We start from the raw sequence: 22,152 nt of genomic DNA on the forward strand, positions 1-22,152 counted from the left end.
CGTTGGTTGGGGGCATCCTAAATGGGCCCCCTATTCACTATAGTAGTGCACTATGACAAAAATAGGCAGCCATTTGGGATGCACACCATACTGGACTGAAGCTGTAAGAATGAGAGGTACTTAGGGGGAAGTTAGAGCTTTGTTGACTTCTCGACAGTATTCAAGTCTCTGCGTACTGCTAGGATTATGTATGTGTTATTCAACTCTTCTCAGCACCTCATCCTTATTGCACCAGGTGGCTCATAGGACACCATAAAGGGATCTTCATTTCACTCACTGCATGAATGATAAACCTTAAGACAAAAGGATAATGGCTCATACATGCTTAGAACAAGTTTTAAAGCATACCTGCATGTTTCAGGTAGTGTTACTGAGATATGCATTACAAGTGAATACCGAAGATGAAGGTCTTCAATGTCTTGGTGTTCTCAATACTGTATCGGACGGTTTCCTGAACACAGATGAAATTTAGAACAGGATTAAAAAGCATAAGTGTTTTTTAGTCCAGGGCTAGGCTTAAACTGTGTCTGGGAAACCAACACTATCAATCGGTAAAATTAAGCTTAGGACAGGATAAAATCAACACCCAATATGTTTGATATTATAAAATTAGCAAAGCCTTTATTCACATTGTCATTAGTGTGATTTATTTGTGTCATTGAAAACTGGGGAAGACATATTTTATTTATACTGTTAAGTATACGTTTACAAAAATGAGCATTAGGCTCAACACCAACACACACAAAATGTTGATTATAATGACATTGGCAGAGCCTAAACCAGCACCTGGATATAGACACTGCTGTGCAGAGTTAAAAAATATAAAATATATGTTTTTTTTAAATTTTTTTAATTGCATCGACAGAGCCTTGTTCAAGTTTACCATAGCATTTATTTTATATATGTACAAATTGAGATTTCACCCGAGTCATTGGCGACTGGCCGGTCCGTTGATGAGGTCAGTAGTAGTCCTCAAGGTCAGCTTTGTCTCCCTGATTCTGAACAACCTGCTGCTCCCTGTACAAATCAGCAATCTGAAATGGGACAGAACAAAGAAATCAGTGAGGGGGAGAGGGGATGAATGAGCCAATTGGAAGCTGAGGATAAGGTGGCCATGATGGTACGAGGGCCAATTTATATCAAATTACAGGGGGATAAACACAGAATATCAAAATTGGTGGAATAAAATGTACTGTGTGTATATATGTGGGAGAAGCTGAAACACAGAGGAGGGAAGCATAGATCTAGAATGAAAGAAAAGAAGCAGATGCTGTGCAATTATTTTGATTTACTCACCCTAATTTTGGCCATTCTACAAGGGTAAAAACTCCAATAACTTTTGAATTGATTATGATAGGGGAATGAGGTTTGAACCATTGAGTTGACCCATTTGTCAAAATACCCGTTTTTGATTGGACAACCTGCATAGAAAAACATTTGGGAATGCAACCAGAGAAATTCGGAACTACGAGATACACTGTCACAGCAGTGTAATCAACTACCTGTCTTCCTGAAGTTGCATCCTCTGGCTTTTTATCATCTCGGATCCTCAGGAAGCGTGGGAACCGAAGAGAGATGCCCTTCTCTGGGTCACACTGGGAGAGAGGAGAAAAAACATGAATCGCCAGTAACAGTATTCGGATAGTTCCGAATAGATGGTTTGTCAACACTTCAAACAACTATCCACTAACACTAGCCCTTACCCTAACCTGAGCAAGCGGTTGAAGCTCTTCTCTAGGTCACACTGGGAGAAGACCAGTGCCAAAGAAAAGCTAGGAATCATCTTTTCACCTAAACTTGTCTGACTTTTGCTGCCACTAAAGGCTTTAAAACGGAAGACTATTGTGGGTTTTCCTTTCACAGTTAATATGCTTTTTAAACCCTGCACCAAAAGACTGGAGGTTGAAGAACTATTGATTCAAAGATGGCATCTCTTTATTTAATCTAACATAGTACCATGATATCACAGCTTTGTTGAGTACTAATTCAAAGCACAGATTAGGACCCATATCCACAAAGAGCTTTGGAGTAGAAGTGGTGAATTGGACAGCACTGCTACTCAGACTGAATACGGTCCTGAGATTTTGCCTAAATATTTGACTTAGGCCTATACGAGTGCGTTTTTAAGTTATGGGTAAACATGGTCGCTTCATTGTAGGTCTCTCTTAAATAATATAGTTTTTAAGGGGAAGAAAAAAAAAGTGTCATGATCATCATGAGAAATTTGAGACATAAAAAATGTGAAAATGTACCAGAGAAATTTCGCAACATCCTGAGACCTAAACATTTTAGATTTGCAGAGGGGATTATTGAGTTAAAGATTCTGTTGTGGTTGCTTTACTGGCTGGCCCTCAAAGATGAAATTGCATTGAATCAAATTATTAACTTCCAAATGACTTTAAACTGGCTTGAAATCCAAATATTATTAGTACTGATGAGCCAGTGTACAAGGACTAGTTCTACTAACCAATCCCATGCCAGCCTTGTAGATTGGCGACAGCGATAGGTCTGCACACTTCACTTCCCATACTTGCACGGCATCAAGCCACACATCAGGCTCTGTTGATAGGTCCACACGATGCTAGGGGTGGGGCTTGGGCAAAATGTGCTCCTGGAAAATGCCTTCATAGTTAATTGGGTCTAAAGACATTTGGCAGATTCGCTTCAAGAAACTATGCGCTTCGCATCAAACGAGCATAGAACACAAATATCTCTGTACTGTACCTTGAAGAATTTGTACTGTTGCTCCAAATCTTCATCCTTGAAACCTGTCCCAATCTGCAAAGACAAAATAACCTGAAAAATATATCCCCCTGTTGTAAGCCAGATGAGACATTTAGCAGAGCAGAATAACAAAGAATTGTGAAAGAATTCCCTGTGCAAAATACCTTTATCCTGTTTGGACTGAGGCACTCTCACCTTTCAGAGAGACAAACCAACCGAGACAGAGAAAGACAAAAAGTCACCTCCTAGGCAAGGAGGTACACACAGACATAAGCAGACATACGCAGACATACAAAGACACCCCTGACACACACACAGACAGACCTTGCAGACTGAGTGGAACTATTCATTGTCCTCATCGTAGGGGGCAAGCAGGAATCCTTCGTAGGTCCCTGTTCTCTTGCCCTTCCCCAGATATGCTCCAATCACACACAGATCCACTGTCCCCCATCCAGATAGTCCTCCTTCAGCTAGACAGAGAGACAGGGATGAATGGTAGGTTTTCATGCGAGTAGATATGATAGAGAGTAAGTGTGTGTGTGTGTGTATGTATACCAGTGGTTGCCAACTCCATGTGGGGTTGCCTGATATGAAAATGGGGTCGCGGGAGGATTTCCAAACCCCCCACCCCCCTCCCCAACAAAATACAAAAAATATATAATATCATCTTTGTATCTCAAATCATTGTAATGTGGTTCATCGTAAAAATCTAAATGAAAATGATGAAAATCAAATTCAACCAGAGTGCCCTTGATCCTGAGAAAAGGCCACACTTGAAGGCCACACGTTGCACTTGAATCATTCCCACAGTGAATGACTAGGCCCGATACGCCATGAAACCACACACTATTGCAGAGACTTCAAATTTACCGGCCGCAATAGATACGGTGTAAACAATGTGTGGGGAGGCAGAGTCACAGAAACTCACATCAATACCTTTGCCAGACAACACTGTTAAACAAATCATTCATGCTATTGCTAGCAATGAAGAAGAAACTGACTGAATGACCCCAACTCCAAACGGACGTTAGTTATGAGAGCTGAGATGCCCATGAATTGCCTTGTTTTCTATAGATGTCGGGGGATGCTATTCGCGAGGACACAATGTTCTGTCTCACCATTACCGAGCATGAAACGGCACAGGGGATGTTCAGTGTGCTGCGTGGCTAACAGATTCCATATGGGATCAAATGGCTGGCTTTTGCACAGATGTGGCTCCATCCATCACGGGACGGAGGTCAGGTCTCTGCTCTCTAGTTATGAATGTGTCTGCCTCTGCTATATGAATGCGTTGTATGATAACCCGAGAGCAACTGGCGGCAAAAGAGCTGAGCACAGAACTCAGAGATATACTGTAGCAAGTAACTTCGATTGTAAACTACATCAAACCACACGCTGGTTCGCATTAAAACCAGAGATGAGGTGCGCACTGTAGACCACGCCCGCTGACTTTGAGAAGCGCTAACGCGACATGCATCAAGCACACCCATCAAGAACACCCATCTCATCTCATTGGTTGTGGTGAGATAAGATACATTTTTTCAGACTCATTTGCAAATGACTCATAGCCCCACATCAGAAGTATGTGATGGGGAGTTGAGAAGACAATTCAAAAATACGGTTAGAATGTTTTCCAATTGACTACCATAGCCCCAAATAAAAGTTAACTTTGGCTGTTAAATCACATATATTTATTTTCCCACACGGTTGGGATGCGAGAATTTTCACATATCAAAATGGAGTCGTGGGTCAAAAAAGTTTAGGAACCCCTGGTGCATACGTGTGCGTGCATGTGTGTACCTTGAGTCAGTTGTGAGAGCGCTTGGCAATTTCATAAGTTGCATCTTTCTCCTGAGTCTTCACCATTAGTCCCCCACAGGAGTCTGAGGATTCAACCAAAAATCACACCACAGGAGGACATACAATTAAGAATACATCCCAAATGGCACCCCCTTCCCTGTATAGCGCAAATACTTGTGACCAGGGCCCATAGGGAATAGGGTGTCATTTGGGACACAGCCTAAGACATTCATTAATAACCAACTTCAGGAGAGAAGGAGATCACAGAAGACAGGATTGACCTCCCACAAACACATGGTTGGCTCCCGTCTCTCTCCCTCCCTCCCACACACACACACACAGCAAATAGACCGATCCCACACTGACAAACACACCTCGAACAGACTACTCCATCAACTCAGCGATGGTGTCTGTGTTGTCTGAGTCAATAGCGCGGGCGAACACAAACTCTCCCTCCTTCTCCTCGAAGCTCTCCTTCAGTAGGGCCCGGTGATGAGACAGGGGCCGCTTTACCAGAGACTGAGACACACACACACACCACTGAAATTGCAAACATTAGAATCAATGTCTAATATATTACACTAGCATCCTGTGCAGGGGGTGTACCTCTGTTAATTTTGTCAACGAAAAGTGGCGAAAATATTAGTCTCACACCTATGTGTTTATTGTAACAGCCGTGTATATTCCCCCTCAAGCCGATACCATGACGGCCATCATGGAACTTCACTGGTCTTCATGCAAAGTGGAAACCACATATCCTGAGGCTGCATTTATTATACCTGGGGATTTTAACAAAGCAAAGTTGAAAACAAGGCTACCTAAATTCTATCAGCATATTGACTGTAGCACCTGCCCTGGAAAACACTGGATATCACTGCTACTCTAACTTAGGCGATGCATACAAGGCCCTCCCCCACTCTCCTTTTGACAAATCTGATCAACGTTGGTCTGACCAATCGGAATCCATGCTTCAAGATTGTTTTGATCACGCAGACTGGGATATGTTCCGGGTAGCCTCAGAGAATAATATCAACATATACGCTGAGTCGGTGAGTGAGTTTATAAGGAAGTGTAAAAGAGATGTTGTACTCACTGTGACTATGAAAACCTACCCTAACCAGAAACCGTAGATAGATGGCAGCATTCGCACAAATCTGAACGCGAGAACCACCACATTTCCAACGCGACTCAGACCAGAACATACCGGACCTATTTTTCTCTCCATACCCCCAGATTTCAACCGAAAGCTCTGGACATTTACACCTGGATCACGCAGCTAGCTAACTGCTATCCGTGTGACTATTGGCTTACGTCGATCCCGGAGCAAACATCAATTATTCCAGAGCTAGCCAGCTGAAGAGTTCCATCAGCCACTCCTGGGCTACAATCACCTATCCGGACGCGTTTTACTGCCGATGCGGAGCCCCACCGGGGCTTCACGACTGGACTACCAACGTTATCTGCCCGAGGGAGTTATCCAACTGGACCCTCCGTCGCAACGTTACCTGAACGCCCATCTGCGGCCCGCTAATCGTTAGCCGTCTTATCGGCTGCTATCTGAATAGATCTATCGGTCAATTTTTCCTGGGTCACTATAACTATATCTATTTTGCCAATTGGATTGGTCCCCTCTACCACACGGAGCCCCACTAATCTACCGACGGAAACGCACGAGGTGGCTAAAAACAGACCTCCATCCTCTGCCAGCTTGCTACCGATGGCCCGGCTAGCTGTCTGAATCACCGTGACCCCAACCAACCTCACTACTCCCTGGACCCTTATGATCACTCGACTAAGCATGCCTCTCCTTAATGTCAATATGCCTTGTCCATTGCTGCTCTGGTTAGTGTTTATTGGCTTATTTCACTGTCGAGCCTCTAGCCCTGCTCATTATACCTTATCCAACCTTTCAGTTCCACCACCCACACATGCGATGACATCACCTGGTTTCAATGATGTTTCTAGAGACAATATGTCTCTCATCATCACTCAATGCCTAGGTTTACCTCCACTGTATTCACATCCTACCATGTACATTATACCTTATCCAACCTTTCAGTTCCACCACCCACACATGCGATGACATCCCTGGTTTCAATTATGTTTCTAGAGACAATATATCCCTCTCAACATCACTCAATACCTAGGTTTACCTCCACTGCATTCACATCCTACCATACCTTTGTCTGTACACTATACCTTGAAGCTATTTTATCGCCCCCAGAAACCTCCTTTTACTCTACGCTCCGGACGTTCTAGACGACCAATTCTCATAGTTTTTAGCCGCACCCTTATCCTACTCCTCCTCTGTTCCTCTGGTGATGTAGAGGTGAATCCAGGCCCTGCAGTGCCTGACTCCACTCCTATTCCCCAGGCGCTCTCTTTTGATGACTTCTGTAACCGTAATAGCCTTGGTTTCATGCATGTTAACATTAGAAGCCTCCTCCCTAAGTTAGTTTTATTCACTGCTTTAGCACACTCTGCCAACCTGGATGTTCTAGCCGTGTCTTAATCCTGGCTTAGGAAAACCACAAAAAATTCTGAAATCCTCATCCCTAACTGCAACATTCAAGATAGACAAGATAGAACGACCAAAGGGGGCGGTGTTGCTATCTACTGGAGATAGCAGAGTTCTGTCCTACTATCCAGGTCTGTACCCAAACAATTTGAACTTCTACTTTTAAAAATCCACCTCTCAAAAAACAAGTCACCGTTGCCGCCTGCTATAGACCACCCTCAGCCCCCAGCTGTGCTCTGGACACCATATGTGAACTCATTTCCTCCCCAACTATCTTCAGAGCTCGTGCTGCTAGGCAACCTAAACTGGAACATTGCTTAACACCCCAGTCATCTTACAATCTAAGCTTGATGCCCTCAATCTCACACAAATTATCAATGAACCTACCAGGTACCACCCCAAAGCCGTAAACACGGACACCCTCATAGATATCATCCTAACCAACTTGCCCTCTAAATACACCTCTGCTGTTTTCAACCAAGATCTCAGCGATCACTGCCTGCATCCGTAATGGGTCAGCGGTCAAATGACCTCCACTCATCACTATCAAACGCTCCCTGAAAAACTTCAGCGAGCAGGTCTTTCTAATCGACCTGGCCGGGGTATCCTGGAAGGATATTGACCTCATCCTGTCAGTAGAGGATGCCTGTTTTTTTTTAAATGCCTTCCTCACCATCTTAAATAAGCATGCCCGCCAGCTGTGCCATCAGAGACTCTGGGTTCGCACCCAGGCTCTGTCGTAACCGGCCGCTACCGGGAGGTACGTGGGGCGACGCACAATTGGCCTAGCGTCATCCGGGTTAGGGAGGGTTTGGCCAGTAGGGATATCCTTGTCTCATCGCGCACCAGCGACTCCTGTGGCGGGCCGGGCACAGTGCGCGCTAACCAAGGTTGCCAGGTGCACGGTGTTTCCTCCGACACATCGGTGCGGCTGGCTAACCCTAACCCTAAGAAGCAGTGCGGCTTGGTTGGGTTGTGAATCGGAGGACGCATGACTTTCAACCTTCGTCTCTCCCGAGCCCGTACGGGAGTTGTAGTGATGAGACAAGATAGTAGCTACTAAAACAATTGGATACCACGAAATTGGGGAGTAAAAAGGGTAAAAAATTTAATTGAATTAAATTTAAAAAATAGCCATTCCCCATTCAAGAAATTTAGAACCAGGAACAGATATAGCCTGGGACACTGTAAAGTCCATGGAGAATAAGAACACCTCCTCCCAGCTGCCCACTGCACTGAGGATAGGAAACTGTCACCACCGATAAATCCACTATAATTGAGAATTTCAATAAGCATTTTTCTACGGCTGGCCATGCTTTCCACCTGGCTACCCCTACCTCAGTCAACAGCACTGCACCCCCCACAGCAACTCGCCCAAGCCTTCCCCATTTCTCCTTCTCCCAAATCCAGTCAGCTGATGTTCTGAAAGAGCTGCAAAATCTGGACCCCTACAAATCAGCTGGGCTAGACAATCTGGACCCTTTCATTCTAAAATTATCTGCCGAAATTGTTGCAACCCCTATTACTAGCCTGTTCAACCTCTCATGTCGTCTGAGATTCCCAAAGATTGGAAAGCAGCTGCGGTCATCCCCCTCTTCCAGACTCACATCAAACATCTCCAATCCAAAGTTAAATCTAGAATTGGCTTCCTATTTCACAACAAAGCATCCTTCACTCATGCTGCCAAACATGCCCTTGTAAAACTGACCATCCTACCGATCCTCGACTTCGGCGACGTCATTTACAAAATAGCCTCCAATACCCTACTCAATAAATTGGATGCAGTCTATCACAGTGCAATACGTTGTGTCACCAAAGCCTCATATACTACCCACCACTGCGACCTGTACGGTCTCATTGGCTGGTCCTCGCTTCATACTCGTCGCCAAACCCACTGGCTCCAGGTCATCTCCAAGACCCTGAGAGGTAAAGTCCCCCCTTATCTCAGCTCACTGGTCACCATAGCAGCACCCACCTGTAGCACACGCTCCAGCAGGTATATCGCTCTGGTCATCCCCAAAACCAATTCTTCCTTTGGCCGCCTCTCCTTCCAGTTCTCTGCTGCCAATGACTGGAACGAACTACGAAAATCTCTGAAACTGGAAACACTTCTCCCTCACTAGCTTTAAGCACCAGCTGTCAGAGCAGCTCACAGATTACTGCACCTCTACATAGCCCATCTATAACTACCTTTCCCCCTACTGTATTTATTTATTTAGCACCCCATTATTTCTACCTATACTTTCTTCCACTGAAAATCTACCATTTCAGTGTTTTACTAGCTATATTGTATTTACTTCGCCACCATGGCCTTTTTTTTGCCTTTACCTCCCTTATCTGCATATAGACTTATTTTTCTACTATATTATTGACTGTATGTTTGTTTTACTTTATGTGTAACTCTGTTGTTGTATGTGTCGAACTGCTTTGCTTTATCTTGGCCAGGTCGCAATTGTAAATGAGAACTTGTTCTCAACTTGCCTACCTGGTTAAATAAAGGTGAAATAAAATCAAAATGTAACCATGAAAAGGTGACTGGGAATATGGCTGAATACAAAAGTGTAGTTATTCCATAGGGAAGGAAATCTAACAAGCAAAATGTCAGTGTAGAGACAAAGAGGGGTCACAATTCAATGGCTCAGACATGAGACGTATGTGGCAGGGTCTACAGAAAATCACAGACTACAAAAATATACAAAAAACAGCCACGTCACCGACGTCTTGCTTCCAGACAAACTAAACACCTTCTTTGCCCACTTTGAGGATAATACAGTGCCACCAACGCAGCCCACTACCAGGGACTGTGAGCTCTCCTTCTCCGTAGCCGACGTGAGTAAGACATTTAAACGTGTTAACCCTCGTGAGGCTGCCGGCCCAAACAGCATCCCTAGCTGCGTCCTCAGAGCATGCTCAGACCAGCTGGCTGGTGTGTTTACAGACATATTCAATCTCTCCCTAGCCCAGTCTACTGTCCCCACATGCTTCAAGATAGCCACCATTGTTCCTGTACCCAAGAACGCAAAAGTAACTGAACTAAATGACTATCGCCCCGTAGAACTCACTTCCGTCATCATGAAGTGCTTTGAGAGACTAAAGGATCATATCACCTCTACCATGCAGGTCATCCTAGACCCACTTCAATTTGCTTACCGCCCCAATAGGTCCACAGACAATGCAATCGCCATCACACTGCCCTAACCCATCTTGAAATCAGGAATACCTATGTAAGAATGCTGTTCATTGACCATAGCTCAGCATTCAACACCAAAGTACCCTCCAAGCTCATCATTAAGCTTGAGGCCCTGGGTCTCAACCCCGCCCTGTGCAATTGGGTCCCTGACTTCCTGATGGGCCACCACCAGGTGGTGAAGGTAGGAAACAACATCTCCACCCCGCTGATCCTCAACACTGGGCCCCACAAGGGTGCGTTCTGAGCCCTCTCCTGTACTCCCTGTTCACCCACAACTGCGTGGCCATGCATGCCTCCAACTCAATCATCAAGTTTGCAGACAACAGTGGTAGGCCTGATTACCAACAACGACGAGACAGCCTACAGGGAGGAGGTGAGGGCACTCGGAGTTTGGTGTCAGGAAAACATCCTCTCACTCAATGTCAACAAAAGGAGATGATCGTGGACTTCAGGAAACATCAGAGGGAGCACCCCCGTATCCACATCAACGGAACAGCAGTGGAGAAGGTGGAATGTTAAGTTCCTCTGCGTACACATCATGGACAATCTGAAATGGTCCACCCACAGAGACAGCGTGGTGAAGAAGGCGCAACAGCGCCTTTTAAACCTCAGGAGGCTGAAGAAATTTGGCTTGTCACCTAAAATCCTCAAACTTTTACAGATGCACAATTGAGAGCATCCTGTTGGGCTGTATCACCACCTGGTATGACAACTGCACCGCCCACAACCGCAAGGCTCTCCAGAGGGTTGTGCAGTCTGCACAATGCATCACTGGGGGCAAACTACCTGCCCTCCAGGACACCTTCAGCACCCGATGTCACAAGAATGCCAAAAAGATTATCAAGGGCAACAACCACCCGAGCCACTGCCAGTTCACTCCGCCACCATCCAGAAGGCGAGGTCAGTACAGGTGCATCAAAGCTGGGACCGAGAGACTGAAAAACAGCTTGTATCTCAAGAGACATCACTAACTCAGAGAGGCTGCTGCCTATGTACAGACTTGAAATCATTGGAAACTTCAATAAATGGATCACTAGTCACTTTAATAATGTTGAAATATCTTGCATAATATCTCATATCTTCATACTGTATTTTATACCATCTATTGCATCTTGCCTATGCCGCTGTCATTGCTCATCAATATATTTATGTATTCTTATTCCTTTACTTCGATTTGTGTGTATTAGGTAGTTGTTGTGGAATTGTTAGATTACTTGTTAGATATTGCTGCACTGTCTGAACTAGAAGCACAAGCATTTCACTACACTCGCAATAACATCTGCTAAGCATGTGTATGTAAACAACACAACATGATTTGAGTCAGTGGCAATTGACAAGATTACTAAATAAATCGAGGGGAAAAAAATAAAATGAAAAAGATCTCTCATTTCGGTTCACAAAAACAAGACTAGATTAAATTATCTGTGTGACTAAAATCTGACTAGTAAATGGACTGGACAAGAGTTGAGAGATTGAGAGCTTTTTTGTGTCATTTGTTTGGTCCAATCAAAAGCATGCATGACATTAGTAGAATTGTAAGGCTTAACTTTGATTACAATACATCTACAATATGTCAAGAGGCAGGGCTCTAGACGGCAGCCATTTAGTCACATTTTGTGACCCTTTAACTTGACTGTGTGAGTTACATTTTTTATTGGTTGCATCAGTGGAAGCTGAAAATTCATTACATGGTCACCCCACTCTAAAGTTTAAAAATGTCCTATTTTTTGGCTGCTAAAACCATGATTTGGTCAAACAGTAAAGTGCATTATCCTCATGGTTCCAGTAATGAAATTGTATTCCCAGCCCCTGGGCATGTTTCCATGGGGCCTGCTGCTGTGATGAGCGAGCCACTTGATGTGCGCTACGGGAGAGAGAAAAAAGCTTCTGATTGTAGAACATTTAAAAATCCAATTTGGGAAATTCATATCTTTGGAAGCAACTACTGTTGTTCTCAGCTTTCTGTGGGTGTAATTTATATTTGTCATCTCTTAATATTGAGCTCAAAAGCAACTATTTTACAACCAATACATTTGATTATTCTATGCGAAGCATGCAATTCCGAGCGCATAGGGTTGCAAGCTACAACGTTTAGGACATTACATTTACTGTCTAGAGCGACTTACATTGAGTGAGTGCATACATTTTCATACTGGTCCCCCGTGGGAATCGAACCCACAACCCTGGTGTTGCAAGTGCCATGCTCTACCAAGTGAGCCACAAGGGACACTAGCAGTGGGTATTATATTTAGGGTTAGCAATCTATGTAGTTGAATCTACATAAAGTTGTTCATACATGAGTTGTCATGCAGTCATGCAAGTAAATTTGAGTTTACTTCCTGTGGTGAATTAACCCCAAACTAAATTAGCCTATGATATTAGTGCACATAACGATTAAGGCAAATGACTCTCTATTGAACAACAAGTCAGAAAATTCTGGAGGCCTATTTTAATAGAAAAATAAAAACAATACTCTATTGTCAACCCACAATTAATGACAGACACTGGATTAGGTAGCACATCAACATATGTGGAATCATGCATTCCTGCTTGGACATGTTAGATGAAACAACTTCTTTCTCGAAAAGCCTACCATCTCAGTAGTCTATTACAGTCTAAAGCACTGTGAATGACTTCAATTACACGTTTTTCTATTGCGTGACGCTGTGGAAAAAAATTGGTACGAATCATGGGCTGGTGCAACCAACTGAAAAAGTTCTGGGAAATGTTAGTCTGAAGCCCTGACAAGGGGTGTGATTTTATCATCTGCTGCAGATAAATGCATTCTTCTGGCAATTTCACTGTTGAGAAGAGAATCATGCAATAGGATGTTATACAGAAAGATGTAGGACAAGACCATGCATGCTTGTGCACATGGAAGTCAGTGATGTGTTTACTAAAGGTTAATAAGGCAATTTTTTTTGTCATTTAATGTGCTCGACTAAGACTTCATGATATTTCAGTCAAAATGAATAAGACTAGACTAAAACTTGAACAATAAGCTGCCTCATGCTACAGAAAAAGGATAGGCCGTTCTGACTGGAACAAGGTTTACTTAATACATGACTCCATAACTCCCAACAAATCAACGTGCCGAATACAACAGGTGTGTAGACCTTACAGTGACATGCTTATTTAATCATCCTCCCAACTCACCTCTCCGTTGAGATACAGCAGGTCAACAGCAACCTAACTAAACATGACCATACACCTACATACCAAAAAGAGCATTCAAAACCTAGATATTTTGGCCCCTTCACTCAGTATATTTTTGCAGTCAGGGGGCTTGTGTACCCCAATGGCCACCTCAGAGGTAACTCCCGGCAGGTCTAACCTGATGAACATAGAGAGCATGGTAGGAAAAGGATCCACCACCACTGCAGACAACTTGTGAACACAGCTGCCTGGGCTAATCACCCATCCAGCTGTTATGAAAATAATTACAGAAACCAAAACCATGGATACCGAGTATTGTCCCCCCCTTATTTCTCTTTCCTCTCACCTTTCTCTTCCGTGTGGTGAGCACCTGGAAAGGCTGGATCTGTTTATTTTCTCTGTCCCAAGACACAGCATCAGAGTCATGCACACAGGACACCATACTCCTTCTTTACCTGAGGGAGGGAGGGAGGGGTGTGATAGAAATAGGGGAGGGGAAGGCAGAGAGGGAGGGAGAGAGAAATATGGAGCGGGAGAGAGAAAGAGGGGAGAGAAAGAGAGGTATTATTCATGAAGTGAGCTTATGACCATGAAGAGGCTAAGATGCTGGCTGAGTGTGTATCCCAAAATGCATCCTATTCCCTATATAGTGCACTACTTTTGACCAGAGCCTTATATAGGGAATAGGGTGCCATTTGGGATGCATACAGAGTGTGCTAGTGTTGAGGGTTACTATTACCGTGGGAATACGAGAGATGATATCGGGATATTTGGTCGTATTGTCTTCCTGGTTGCGACTGAAAATACGCACTTCCCCATTCTCCAGAATATGGATCTGCACAAATACAATAATCAATAGTTATCATTCAACTAATAACAGTGAGTGAGTTTCCTATCGTATCTGGAGAGTAGAGAGACAGGCCGTGTCCAAGGATTTTTCTCAATCGATTCTTCCTCGCATCCTCTCTCCTCACCCCCTTCTCAAAACCCACTGGAGAAGAAGGGCCTTAGCTCTTCTACTTCAATATGGTTGAGAATAATTTGAGGAGATAGAATGCTAGGAATCACAGAAAGACGAATTGACAGAGCCCAACTGTATGACAGAAGCTCCAGATCTCAGCATCTTAGGGTTCCATCTGCTGGCCATTTCAGGAGTCACACTGCAGTTTAAAGGCACAAAGAATAGGTGTCACACTGCTCTCTGGGTGAATCTCAAGTGAATTTCCATTGTATTTTTCTGACTCCTGGCCTCAATCTTCTCGACCTCCTCCTCAAAACACATTGGAGAAGGTTCTAGCGGAGGAAGACAGATCTTCTGCTCCAATGTGCTTCGAGAATGTGAGGAGAGAGGTTAGGAGAAATTGAGGAAGGATAAATAGAGAATGAGAAGTTACACTGCTCTCTCCAATGCCTCCACTGGGAGGGGCTAACACAGCCCAACAGCATCATGTCTGTTTTCTAACTAGGGCACACAGTTGACACACACACAGTAAGTGGGCATGTGAGAAAACAGACACCTGTGCTCTTTCTCCGTCATACTTGTACTCGCAGGTGAAGGCGGCTTCGTCGAACCTCTTCGTCCCCTCTCCTACACCTTTTGGGGGGGGGGGGGAGCCAGCATGGGCCTCAATGGCACACCTGAGGTGGGGGAGAGGAGGGTGTCATAAATCAGCACACACAAACACAAAGTACTGTACCTGGGGTGAGTTTGCAGTGGTCGGGCAGTTCATATATGCCCTCCATCAGTACTGGGATGATGACATCATAGTTGGGCATCACACTGGAGTGGACAAACAAGAAAACATCATCAGGAATAGTCAGTCAATAGAGTGAATCAGTGTGTCCCAAAATGGTAAACATGCTCCACTCTAAATCCTCATCTAAACCAATACAAATTTTTAAAAAATGTAAAAGGTGCTTGGAACCAAAAATGCATGACATGAACATTTTAACAGAAGGCCAGTAATGAGTGCAGACCGACAGGTGCTAAGTGCAGACCGACAGGTGCTAAGTACATCCCAAAAGGCACCCTATTCCCTTTGTAGTATACTGCTTCTGGCCAATAGGGCTCTGGTCAAAGGTAGTGAGCCATTTGGGAGACATGCTCAGGTTGACCAGTAGTAAAGTGAAGGCAGATTACCTGACAATGTATCTGGCCTCAGAGAAGCGGCAGGCTACATAGAGACCTTTGATGATGTCAATCTTCTTATTCATGGCCTGCAGAGAGAGCGCCAAGAGATTCAGCGGGAGCGTGGGAAAGGAGAGGATGCGAAAGGAAAGAGGATACAGAGAAAAGGAGCAAAGAACTACCACAGGACTAGGGCTTATGTCCCAAACGTCACCCGCCTTCAGAAAGTATTCAGAGCTCTTGATTTATTCCACATTTTGTTGTGTTACAGCCTAAATTCAAAATGGATTAAATATTATTTTTTGCTTAACCAGCTACACACAATATCCGAAATTGAAAAATTGAAAACAAGTTTAGAAATTTTGCGCATGTATTGAAAATTAAATACAGACATCTCTCGTTTACATTAAGTCTTCACACCGGAGTCAATACTTTGCAAAAACACCTTTTGCGGCGACTACAGCTTTTGTATGCCTATATCAGTTTTGTACATCTAGATTTGGGGATTTTCTCCCATTCTTACTTGCAGATTTTCTTAAACTCTGTTTTAGAGCGCATGTCCATGACTTATAGACAATGAAACTAATTGGTAAGAGAAGGGCTATTGTATCTCTTCAAGGTATAACCAAGAAACCTGAAAACAAGAGTTGGTTAGAGTTGCGCATTCCGTTTGCCAACAATACTTTGACATAAAAAGTGCCGAAGTCAAGTGTTAGTTGCGCACGGCAGTTACTAAAACAATTAAACAACTTTGGATTAACCAAAGTGATGAATTATCCCGAGGGTGAGTTACGTCATGAATGTGAATTGTGTGACTTAAAGAAGACGTTATGGAAGTGTGTGTTTATGTAAAATTGTTGTTTATGATGTTATATGTCCATGGCAAATTACTGTATGCATCTATGGTAGAACTGCGTTTTGGGCATATCATGATAGAACATTCCTAGCGGAAGGGAGTTCTTGGAAAGAGTACTTAAGCGCTCAGAGCCATACCTTAAATTTGTTATAGGCATGGAGTTGTTGCTGGAAATGGTTTATACCTTGAATATCTTTGATTTATTAAAGTCTTTGTCAATTCCCTCTTTATTATTTTCTGCACAAAGTGTATTAGCCAATTCGTCCTGCACCTCTTAATTTTGTAAATAAAAGCCTCTAAGAGAGGTGAGCACCAGAACATCCTGTCTGCCTCACTGTTCGATCTGCCGCTACAGCTTTTTCACACTCTTAAGTTCGATGGGGAGAGGCTTACAGCAATCTTCAAGTCTTTCCACAGATTTTTAATGGGATTTAAGTCTTGCTTTGGCTGGGCCACCCAAAATCTTTCACATTCTTGTTCTGAAGCCATTCTAGCATTGCTTTGGCTGTATTTTTTGTGGTCATTGTCCTGTTGGAACAATAAATCTTTACCCCAGTCTAAGGTCGTTTGCACTCTGAAGCAGGTTCTCATCAAGGATTTGCCTGTATTTGGCTACATTCATTTTTCCCCCCTCCAGCCTTACCATTCTCCCAGTCCCTGCCGGTGAAAAGCATCCCCATAGCATGACGCTGCCACCACCATGCTTCACAGTAAGGATGTGCTGTGCCTGGTTTTCTCCAGACAAAGCTTTGCAAAATGGTTAAAATAGTCTTTCACATGCCTTTTTACAAACTCTGGACATGCTAGCATGTGCCTGTTTCTCAAGTGGCTTCAGTCTGGAAGGTTCTCCCATCATAACCAAAGGAACTCTGTAGTTCTGTCAGAGTGGTCATTGGGTCCTTGGTCATCTCCCTGACCAAGGTCCTTCTTGCCCTGTTGCTCAGTTTGGTCGAACGGCCAGCTCTAGGCAGAGTCTGGGTAGTTCCAGATTTTTTCAATTTTCCAATGATGGAGACCGCTGTGCTCTTGGAAACTTTCAACACTATAATAAATTGTGTTATACCCTTCCCCAGATATATGCCTCATCACAGTACTCTCTCAGAGATCTACGGACAGTTTCTTGGACAGCATGGTATAGTTTCTGCTCTGACATACACGGTCAACTATGGGACCTTATATAGACAGGTGTTTGTCTTTCAAATTCATGTCCAAACAGCTGAATTGGACACAGGATGACTCCAATCAAGTTGTAGTGACATCAAGGATGATCAAAGGAAATCGGATGCACCTGAGCTCAATTGGGAGTGCCATAGCAAAGGGGTGTGAATAATTATGTAAATGATATATCTATATTTAATTTTCAATACATTTGCAAACATTTATAAAAACATTTTCCCTTTGTCATTATGGGGTATTGTGTGTTGACGGGTGAGCAAAAAATATGAATCAATTTGAATTCAGGCTGTAACAACATTTGGAATAAGGGGTATGAATACTTAGCATATACTATATATAGTGCACTACTTTTGACCAGGGCCCAAGTCAAAAGTAGTGCACTATATAGGGATGCCATTTGAGATGTTCACTAGATATTAGTATCTAACTGACAAAAAGCGTAATGGAATCCATGCCTTTCATCAAATTCTAGACTGATTACAAATCAACTCAGCATTTCATTTCCTGGACAGCAGAAGACTGGTTTTTAATCAGTAAATGTATCAAAAACATTGAGGATGTTCATGTAAACATCAGACAGACAAAGACAGACAACTCAGAGTTCCTACTCATGTTCCTGATGTCTTTCAGTTTGTTGAACACGCCCCCTGCCGTCAGATTGGCTGGCTGGAACATTCTCTGGTTGCTACGGGAACTCTCCGCCACCAACCCAGAGTCGCCCTTCTCTGCAGCCTCCGCCTTGATTTTGTCCAACTGTCGCCCTGGCAACAAGGATAATAAAAACAGTAAGATGTGATAGAATTCTAAGCCCGAAAGCAAAGTAAGAGAATTAATAACAAAGATGTGTTTGAGTACGTGTGTCATATCAGTTACTTGGGCAACAGTTTGTGTGTGCACGCACACAAGTGTATGTCCTTTACCAATTGCTTGGGCAACAGCTTTCATCAGTACAGTTTCTCCCACTCCCAGCTCCAGTCCCAGGTAAGCAGGACCCAACTGATTGAGACACAGGTAAACACAGCTCAGCAGGTCCTCTGAGGAAGAAGAGAAAGAGAGAAAACTCAGCACACACATTGGACTCATCCACACTCTGGTTGTGTCCCAAATCACTCCCTATAGGGCACTACTTTTGACCAGAGCTTATAAGCACCCTCTTCCTTATATAATGCACTACTTTTGACCAGGGTTCTGGTTCTGAAAATAGGATGCCATTTGGGACACAGACCATCTGACTCATCTCAATAAGTTAGGTTGCATCCTGCAACTGGGCCAATAGCTCATGTAGTTGCTGCCAGCTCCACATTCACAAACATTAGGGAAAAAGCTAAGAAAACTATTTCATCTGGAGAGAGGATTATCAGAGCGTAGAAGATTTGATAATGTTTTAATGCTCCTCAAGCTGGCAAAAAAAGGAATGCAATTAGTATGTAAGACGAAGTATAAGGAAAAATTACACAAGAACAAACAGTCACAACTTCGGAGGTATATTAAATTTCCCTTATCTGCCAGTCTTCCTCAATCTTCTCAAAGGTACGTGCAACAGCTGAATAAGGGACCCTGTGAAAGAGAAAATGAGTCAAAACACCTCCATTGAGAGACATTATGTAAATCAAAGTATTGTGCAGGTTGTTCAATATTTAGTATTCATAAATGCACACTGTAGCAAAACAGTTTGGAACAGAAAATTAAAACAAGCATTTGTTGGACAAGTTCAGGTAGTCCCTCTCCGATTCGTCCCCTTTGCTTTAGTTTAGTACCTAGTGAACACGACCCAGGTTGAGGTATATAACAGAGGGGTGTGGAATTGTGACAAGGGGGTTGAACGTACCTCTGTCCCCACCCCCAGCAGGCGTGGTCCACCGGGTGGTAGTTGGGTCTGGACAGGTCGTACTGGGCCTGGTCCGTCTTCTCTCTGGTGGGAGAAAACACTGACATTAATACAGTATAGTATTCAACTCAATGAAGAAAACATTCAGGTAAAAAGTAGTGCACTTTATAGGGAATAGGTTGCCATTAGGGAAGCACCCTGAGAAATGAACATGCATATGGGGCTGGGCGATATGGCCAGAATATCATATCACGGTATTTGAAAAACAATTGCCGGTATTCTACATTTGCTTCATGAGTAGTGTGTGACCCTTGGGTGACAACACATACAAGTGATTTCAAATAGGTCTTTCTCCATTCTGACTGTTTTATACTGTTCAATTCAACCAAAAATACATTTGATCAATGTCTGCATTTTTTGTACTCATTTGAGTTAATTTCCATACTCACGTAGGCTGGATGATATGGACAAACAATCTAGGCCATAGGGCCTCCTGAGTGGCACAGTGGTCTAAGGCATTGCGTCACAGTGCTAGCTGTGCCACTAGAGATACCGGGAGACCCATGGGGCAGAGCACAATTGTCCCAGCTTCGTCAGGGTTAGGGGAGGGTTTGGCCGGCAGGGATGTCCTTGTCCCATCGCGCACTAGCAACTCCTGTGGCGGGCCGGGCGCAGTCCACGCTGACACGGTCGCCAGGTGAACGTTGTTTCCTCCGACACATTGGTGCGGCTGGCTTCCGGGTTAAGGCCTAGTATCAAGAAGCAGTGCGGCTTGGGTTGTTCCAGAGGATGCACGGCTCTCGACCTTCGCCTCTCCCGAGTCCGTAAGGGAGTTGCAGTGATGAGACAAGACTAACTACCAATTGGATACCACGAAATTGGGGGGGAAAAAAACAATCTAGGCCTTATTTTTAACCAAATGTTGCGATTTGACTTGCAATTTAGAGCAAAACATTTGGGTGAACAGTTGGAATCATAGAAATATAATTAGCATAATATATTATATAGTTAGAATATAAGAGTGGGCAATTTGAATAGTGTTTGACGTGACAATTAATGAAAATGCCAGGGAAGCGTTATTGTGACAGGGTAGGAACCAAATAAATCTAATTAGCATAATAATAAAAAATCCCCTTCAAAATGTGTCTGTTTAATCTAGAAATATCTGGTATTTTGCATGGGATGCATCTCAATCCACCGCATCCGCCAATAGTGGTCTTCCACATCTGTGGTGGAAGTTGGCCGAGCTACAGCAGTGTTTGTCAGACCATGAGACAACCCAATATTCAGTCTTCTCACGAAAACGCCTGTACGGTTTCGCCTACACACTAATATGACCCCTTAATGGAATGGTGTTTTGCTCTAGGACAAGCCCCACAGGACTTGTCTGAAGGTAGCCCAGTACCATATTTTTATTTTTTATTAAGTATACAAAACATTAGGAACACCTGCTCTTTCCATGACAGACTGACTCGGTGAATCCAGCTGAAAGCTATGATCCCTTACTGACGTCACCTGTTAAATCATCCACTTCAAATCAGTATAGATGAAGGGGATGAGACAGTTCAAATTATTTTTAAGCCTTGAGACATTGATTGTTTGCCATTCGGTGGGTGAATGGGCAAGACAAGATTTAAGTGCCTTTGAACGGGGTATGGTAGTAGCTGCCAGGAGCACCGGTTTGAGTGTCAAAAACGGCAACGCTGCTGGGATTGTCTGATTTCTGATTTCTGATTGTCTTTACGCACCACCACTAATGAGCTGAGCTTCTCAGTATTTTTTTCTTCGCCTCGACAGTAAGTCAACAAAGTTGTATTTTTTCATTCATTGTGAATGACAGTAATAGTTCCTCACAGTATTTTAAAAAAATAATTCCAACACTCTCCTGGCCTCAACAATCACCAAGACTCTGTGTGAAAGAGCAAAATATTACGATCTGATGATCCTATATATCCAGTGGAAACATAAAATACCTGAACACTTTTCCCTTGCGCAAAAACAGCTGTAGTGCAGGAAACTGCTGGCCCGGAATAGGCTAGTTGATACAATGTCACAGCTTTGGGTGGGACCCAGTTGATTGATTTGACACAACGTTGCACTTCACAAGACCGATAGAAAGGGAGGCAGACGGGCGGAGTAGAGATGAACGCGATTAGAAAAAAGACATTTTCTACCATTTTTATTTGTCGACTTTAGGCTCATGTATTTTACTTAGCTGACGATGGAAGTTATAGGCATGGACGGTAAACACCGTATATCCGGGTATCTGGGAAAAGCCACGGGATTATTTGTCAATACCGTTAACCATTTCTTTAAAGTTAATACATTTTAATATGTGTAGCTAGTTTAAGTAAATACCCGCAGTCACTTGTGCAATACTTTAGGAGAAAAAAGCAGATGGAGTTAATTTCACCTGTCACATTCTGAAGCTTACCGTAGTTCACCAGAACAGTTGAGCCAGCCATGTGTTTGACACAGATGGAGAAAGCGGGAGCAGGTGAGTGCAGCTGTGTATTGACAGGGGTCGCGTTTTATCCTAGACAGAAAATACATTTGTGTAACACATTCGGCAGAAAATAGCTTCATTTTCATCCGATGGCAAAATAAGTGCATTGCTAACGTTATTTGGCTGGCAGCCACAAAAGTAAACGAGTTTACAATATAAAATGTATTTTTTTTACAAAAACAATGCATGGCCATCATATATATATATATATATATATATATATATATATATATATATATATATATATATATATATATATATATATATATG

The 22,152-nt window shown here is 43.4% G+C and overlaps 2 pseudogenes across 2 annotated transcripts; both read right to left on the reverse strand.

The window, feature by feature from the left end:
- Positions 1-388: 388 nt before the first annotated feature.
- Positions 389-5,238, reverse strand: LOC149970660 (DNA ligase 1-like; annotated as a pseudogene). The gene is made up of 8 exons (XR_016492711.1): positions 5,227-5,238; positions 4,899-5,043; positions 4,525-4,607; positions 3,049-3,194; positions 2,725-2,778; positions 2,468-2,611; positions 1,503-1,595; positions 389-1,034 (listed from the first exon to the last, which is right to left on the reverse strand). The product of XR_016492711.1 is annotated as a DNA ligase 1-like (transcript).
- On the reverse strand, positions 5,061-21,907 carry LOC110508327 (DNA ligase 1-like; annotated as a pseudogene). The gene is made up of 11 exons (XR_016492955.1): positions 21,811-21,907; positions 19,377-19,460; positions 18,469-19,105; positions 18,157-18,309; positions 15,529-15,605; positions 15,086-15,168; positions 14,906-15,026; positions 14,128-14,223; positions 13,735-13,843; positions 13,389-13,443; positions 5,061-13,033 (listed from the first exon to the last, which is right to left on the reverse strand). The product of XR_016492955.1 is annotated as a DNA ligase 1-like (transcript).
- Positions 21,908-22,152: the final 245 nt, after the last annotated feature.

This window comes from Oncorhynchus mykiss, chromosome 28 (genome assembly GCF_057628025.1).
Source record: "Oncorhynchus mykiss isolate SJ-2025 chromosome 28, ASM5762802v1, whole genome shotgun sequence".
Lineage (NCBI taxonomy): Eukaryota > Metazoa > Chordata > Actinopteri > Salmoniformes > Salmonidae > Oncorhynchus > Oncorhynchus mykiss.